Source organism: Anoplolepis gracilipes, chromosome 4 (assembly GCF_047496725.1).
Source record: "Anoplolepis gracilipes chromosome 4, ASM4749672v1, whole genome shotgun sequence".
Taxonomy (NCBI): domain Eukaryota; kingdom Metazoa; phylum Arthropoda; class Insecta; order Hymenoptera; family Formicidae; genus Anoplolepis; species Anoplolepis gracilipes.
The window spans coordinates 15,417,495-15,425,097 of NC_132973.1; positions in this window are offsets into that span (position 1 = coordinate 15,417,495).

Below are 7,603 nucleotides of genomic sequence, written 5' to 3' on the forward strand. Positions count from 1 at the left end.
GTCTAATTGTAAATACACACATACATATACACATTCCATTATGTAGTATAATTTGTATTGAAATGAAATACGTGATATTGCGTTTATTTGTTTAGTGTTTTGAGATGGAAGAAATATTGTTCTGTTGTGTAATAGAAAACTCTATCAGCGTTTTTAAACGAAGCTACGACTATAATTTCTTTAAATAGACCGTGCTCAGAGATTGTAGGTATCGGTTTATACCTATTAATGACCCTCGACAACTTGTTTGCAATTTTTAGCGATTTCTATCGACAAGACAATTCATTTAATTTTCGCGTATGATTGTTGCCATTCTACATGATTATGATATCAAATAACGAATATAATTTGGACTATGAATTACAAGATCACATTTTCATTATCGGGAATAAATGATCGCGGGATGCATCGTTGTCTTTTCTACAACAATTTAATTACTATAATTAAATTAATTACTATAATAATTCGCGAAATAAAAACTTGGAGTTCAAAAGTAATGGGATCGTAATTTGTGTAAATTATTCTTCGAAAGAACCATAATATACACACACTCGCGTTTTAACGTAAAACACGATCGAGAGCCCCATAGACATTCCAATCCCACGCGAATCGCCGTCTCTAAGTCCACGCATAAAACGCCAAGTACTGGCGAGATCGCAGCGATAGTTTTAACTTTGTGATGTGCAAATCGATACGCGCAATTACTTTTTATTACGATATTCTTCTGAAATCCTTGGCATCTGTGAACTTGTCATTAGGAATCTTATAACCCTTACAATTACACATTCAAAACGTATTTAGATATTCGTGCATAACTATTGTTTAAAAACTGTATCTTTTATCGGCAATATTTAATTTAATACTATACGAGTTGTTATATGTTGTTACATGTTAGACACTAATTTTATGCACAAATCTTTTGCACATGTAAAATCTTACAGATGCCCAAACTATCACAATTTTATATTATCACAACGTTTTTATAGATTATGATAGAATTTCGCTTCAATTTACATTGCAGATTATAAAATGTTCAAAGCTTTAGTTTTTGCTCTAAATATTTACAAAATTACTCATCAGATCTATCGGTACCTAATAATCTGTAAAAGAGTAAGGAAATTGTATGTGTACTTCCATGTTACATTCGAGTCGAAGTATCTAAATCGTTGGTATTCAATTCGCAGCACTTACGTAATTTATAATCTCTGTATTTCTCGAGTGGTGCGAAATGATCGATTAAATTTGCGCAAGCGTCGAACAAATTCGACGTGCGATTTACAGGATTAGATATTCCAAGGAATACATTGCTCATGGCTTATAACCCATTGCCGGTATGGACGTGGGCGTCGAATAAAGATTCTCTTAAGACGCAAGACATTTACGTTTACGTTACATTGTGAGGAGATACAAAAGAATGTTAATATGCGAGTGTGGTACCGCTATGTGCTATTTATAAATGATCAGCCTCGTGACAGGTATATGTCACATTTTTAAACAGACGAGTTATTTCCATTTGTTCGCACTCTTGATGTCGATCAAATTTTATTTTTCATAGGAAACCTAATTAAATTAATATTTAATGAACTATCTTAATATATCACAACAAATGAAAACGAAACGATTTCATTAATTTTACTGCAATTTAACAATTGTTTTTGACTATTCCTTTTCAAAAAAGTAATAACTTGAAAAGTTTTAGACAATAATAATTTTCAGTTTTCGAATTATGAATATTATTACCTTATAAAATTATATATGTATATATATATATATATATATATATATATATAGAGAGAGAGAGAAAGAAAACAAAAAGTTCATAAAATTTTGAAAAGTAGAGAAAAAAGAATTAAATTAAAATTAAAGCTAAAATTAAAATAAATATTAATTAATTAAGTAGAAGTAGCAACAATTGATGTGTCCTATTAATTAATTATTAATAACCAACTATTTTCTACTTTTAACAGACAAGTTGAATTATTCGTTATCCTCAATTGTTATCGCTATAGAGAATGCTGACACGTTTTCTAGATTTGAATCTTTCATAATAAACGTTATTCTTATCTATTTTAAAATAGTGTGAATCGATTCGTTCGTTTAAAGTTTAAAATATCTAATAATGACGTGATTAGAGATTACGCTATTTGCCGATTTGATTTCGCAAGTCAAATTTTTTCGCTGTCATTTTTATAGAGAATAAATTCGATTGTAAATATAATTTTATAAGGAGAAACAAACACTAAAAGAAAGAATAAAAGAAAAATATACAAAAGTTATCGCGCGTAAAGTATATAAAACCAAAAAAAACACACGAAAAAGGCGCGGAAATTACTTATCGATCTTGCAAATCAAGTATCACTATTTGAGAGACTTAACAGACAATTTGGAAGAAAAATCGAGATTATTATCACAGAAGAAAGGGAATACATGTCTCTGTTTGCAAACCGGCAAGAAATCTAACATGGCTAAAATGTAATGCACGCGATATAATCCAAGCTTCCACCATACGAGCGTTACATATCTCTATCCCTATCTACCTCCCCTGATTCTCTTTTCACATTATCTGGAGGGCCTCCCAGGTTGCAAGTGCAGCCGTAATGCGTGGAACTTATATCGTTGTACGGACGCGCGCTTATGCGCGAATCGCTCGGAATAGTCGGAACGACTCGTGATTTGTATCCATAAGATACAGACGCAACTGCTCCGTATCACACCAGCATGAAAATTGGTAATAAATTATGAATTCTTCAAAATGTTCTCCTGAATAAATAAAAATATTACATATATTTTATCCACATAAAATAAAAGAAAAATATAAAAAAAGATTCTTTCTCTCTCTCTCTCTCTCTCTCTCTCTCTCTCTCTCTCTCTCTCTCTCTCTCTCTTTTTCTGTATGATAATAATATTGTATATATTTCTACAAAAAATAATGTTTATTTACATACATATAAAATGCGCATATTTTTTTTAGACGCAATGTATTTTAAAAAAGTAATATTTAATTTGTAATATGTACATATAAAGTTTTAGAGAGAGAAAAGCAGTTGACTTAGAGTGAAACTTTTCCTTTCGACCACTTATAATTTGTTTTTATGTCGGGCCTTCTCAAATACGTTTTCGTCGCTTTCTCCCGATCCTCTTAAGCGTGTCAAATCTTCAAAACGGGTGAAACGGCTTCTTCTCTCGCCCACGCGTCGCATTCTAAACTGCTCTCCAAATGTTGATGTACGTCTCTTCTTGCAGCGCAAATCCCATCGTATATCATCCAGATTGTGATTCCACCGATGGTCATTTCGATGATATCGCGAGGCTTTTATATAGACGCATGATGTAGGAAAAATAAGTCATCTTGATTAGCGCGAACGAAAAGAGCACCCAGTGTATTGAAGCGCATAACAGGTGTGACTCGTGTATTCGTGCGGTACTTATGCGAATAATCTCACTCGTTCTGAGCTGGCAGGTGCCTGCATCGGATGTGCATCAACACGAGGGTGTTGAGGAAAGGGGAAAAACGTATAATGAATTATTGTGTCATTTGTGTATCATTATTTCATTTTACACGTGGTATGAAACTTCATAGATTTCACCGGAGGTATCACATCCGTGCGTAGAAAACCTCTCCTGGATCTCGATGGAATTTCTCGCGTCTCGCAACACGACAAACGTTTAGTTTAACTGTGCTTACCGTTAACCAACGTTGACGGTAACGAGAGAGAGAAATTGATCCTCGCGCTATCACATCTCCGACGTGCTTCTACTTGTTCTCGTTCGCCACCTGTTATTGACAGATTTTTATTACGGATCTCATCTGCGATGAGATGCGAGATGTAATTATCGGAGGATATGCTCTCAACGTTAGTAATTTATTCATTCAAAACAAAGGTGAAGCTCTATATCATAATTTCTTTTTGTATCACAATTTTTTTTCCTCCAAAAGTATAGTTAAAAACAATTATATACTAAACCGCAACATTAAAATTATCGAAATCATCCTGTTATTTGCTTTTCTACTCTAGTCAAGTATACAATCCTTTCTAAGTAAGAATTCGCTTTCGACTGACGAGCGCGTTTGTCATTTCCATAATTTTCTCTCGAAATCTTTTACGAATTCAAAACCCGCTTGACGCAGTAATTTTATCGTCGCAACAGTCGCAAGTTTTTTTTTCCTATTTAGAGAACGACCACATGGAATACGTTCCTCTATACCAAACGTTTATTTTCTCATTCCGGTGCATTCGCGAGAAATTGCCTTGCAAAAGGGAGGAAAAGAGAGGGCGAGTCGGAGTCGTCTAGTTGCGGATGATTTTCTGCGGCCCTTTAATCGAGGAGGAGGAATGCGTGGCGACGCAGCGTGCGTAATGAGTAATGACATCTGGTCGGCAAAGGGCGGGGCCAACAGGTCCCACGCGATCTCCTCCTGGTACACGGCTGCACCAGGCTGTATGTATGGACCTTCGACTCGTTTCTGCACGTTTAAGCATGCGCGTACACTCGATTTAAAATGATCAGCATCGGCTTTTGTCAAGTGAGACATATCTTAACGATTCACGAGGATTTTGTAGATACACAGAGTGTCCTAGAATCTCTCATATAAAATAATCCTCTTTAAGCACTGTTTTTTTATAAAGTTTAGAAATGATTTTTCTCTAGCGAAAATGTATCAAGGAAAGTCATCATATCGATTTTTAACGTCATGTGCGTTATTTTTATAAATAAATTTGGTTTAATTTCTATTTTAATTTCTAATTTTTATTTATTTTAATTTTTAAAATTATAAAATTATATATATAAATTATATATTATATATATATATATATATATATATATATATATATATATATATATTATTGATGATCATTATTATATCAAAGTAAAAAATTAATGTTTGTCATTTTAATGATTATTATAACTTTTTATCAAAAAAAAAAAATAATTTTTTCATATAAATTATTTACTAATCAAGAAGTATCTCAGCCGGTTTAATGTCGGGAATAATACAATAAATTTCATTTTCATACATTGAGATAAATTTAAATAATTTTAAAATATTTCGTGTTAAATTGAAAATATATTCCTTATTTTCCTCAAAAGTATAGAAATGTCACTTATTGTTAGTGGAACAAGTGCGGCAGCAGATGCATTGTGTAACGATAAGAGCCGAAAAGTGGATTGCATGCTGTGTTGTATAATACAATAAAATTATAAATTTATCTTATACCGTTGACACGGTGAACATTAAGAAACACGTGCATTTGCCATACGCTTGCGTTACAGTATTCGCTAAATATGATACAAGCCTGTATTACAATCATAGAGAAACGAGCGAATGCGTTACATGCCACGAGTTTTGTCACTGACATCTGAATCGTAATTGCATACGAAATATAATATCGTGGCGAATGTACGCGATCGTTTTCCTAAAATGAGAATGCGCCTTCTAAGGGAACGATAGATTCTATCCTGTATTAGGATAGTCTGACATCGTCTACTTACAGAAATGAGATCGTTGTGTAACAATCTAATAGCGCGTGCGTGCGCGTCAGTTGAAACTTCAGCAACGATCAAATTTGTCTCTGGTCTCTCGCGAATGCTCGATTGCTATCGCCTGTCTGCGTCTAGGTACGCGAAAGATTGCAAATTACACGCATGTGCTCACGCTCGTAGAATTGCTACCGTGTTCATCTTATATAAAGATATGTCGACGCACTTTTTGTGGCAAATTTTTTTTTGCAACAATTTTTGCAACAGCAAAAACCTGATTCATCGACCGTAAAATTGCAATTAGTAATCGAGACAAATGGACTTTCGGCAAACGGTTCATCGACGCTTTATTTTCGCTACGACGGTATAAAACACGTTGCGTCAGCTGATATTCCGTATGCACGTAGTGCGTTTAATCCCGACATGCACGCGAGCGTCAAACAAGAGCTCTAAGATTCTACAAACGGGACAAAATTATGGCTTTAATTTGTGGCCTTCTTTGGTGCGACTACGTGGGCGCATTTCCTCCTCGAACGGAATTATAGTCCGCACTTATTCTATCTCAAGTCGATCGTTTCGGCGTGTAAGCGACCGACGAGTTTCACTATCATAAACTGTGACTGCTGGCTATCCGGTTTACATAATTACGCGTCGGTCTCCGACTGACATTAATGTGTCCGGAAGTGCTCCGAAGATTTCTCTATAATCGGTAATTCGTAACAAAAAACGAAGATTATCGTTCTTCAGAAAGTTATTCTTATGTGATTATATATATATATATATATATATATATATATATATATATATATATATATATATATATATAATGTATATACGTGAGAAGAGCGAAAGGAAAAGAAGAAACATAGATATTAGATTGCATAAATATTATAGATAAAAAGTTTTTTAAATAAATTGATTTTCATAGAATGTATTTTCTGTTAAAGCAAATTTAATTACTTTTAAAGGAATTTTGCTAAAAAAAAATAGATTATTTCTTGCAAGTTTATTACTTTGGTGAAATAAAATTTTTATTATATTTTTTATTATAATAAAATAATTTGTATAGACACAGATTCAGCAAAATTATTTTCAACGTATGCAATTAGTAGTTTACATTTTTATAAATCTTTCTTCAGTTCGTATGATAATCGACAATATAAATTTGATAATATATATACATATACTACACAAGACAATTTTCTTTTTCTATAAAAGAAAAATATATATATTTACTTACTTTTTGAACAAAACATATTAATTCTCCTTGAGTTCCCTTCTCCTTCCTCCTAATTCTACTGTTTGTTCGATTGACTCTTTACAAGAAATCTTTAATATCTCAAGGAAGGAGAATGAGACAAGAGCAGGTGAACAGATTGAAAACTGGACTGGGCGCGGTGCATAGTAATTCTGTCGCAATCAATCATACATTTGACTATATTATTTATGAATCGAAAGTAGATTGTGTCTTAGGAAGCCACAGTATAAGCGGTGGCTACGTTATGCGTTGTTGCTACATTCGAATGATATAATTGCGGCTTTGCTGATTTATGCTGCGTATTGAACGATCCACGGATAACCGACGACGACCAGCGGCACGCCGATTGACTCATTATCGGACAGCTTTGCGAAACGCGTCCGGAGAACCGGACGAATGCAACGGCCGTTAATAGCCCGCAAAAAGTTGCGTAAAATGCTGTAGTTTATATCTTAGTAGTTCTTATAAACTAGACAGAGTATGTAATTCTTTTGATTTACTTGAAGAGTTAATTTTCTCTGAGCAATATCTAAATCCAAATTAAAGAACAAAAATACATATATATATATATATATATATATATATATATATATATATTTAAAGCGTATATTATTATTTTTATTAATAAACTATTATTTATTTATTTACAGGTAATCGGGGAAAAATATGTTTAAGCTCAGTAGTGTACATTTGAATACAAAAGGAATATACACATGTAGAATGAAGAGAGAGATAAATATGATATAAACTTATGTAACATAAATCACTCTCACACAACAAAGAAAAAAAAAATACTAACAAGAATAAAAGATTTTCCAATGGAAAATTTATTATTGTACGAATACACATAATACAGAGAATTGT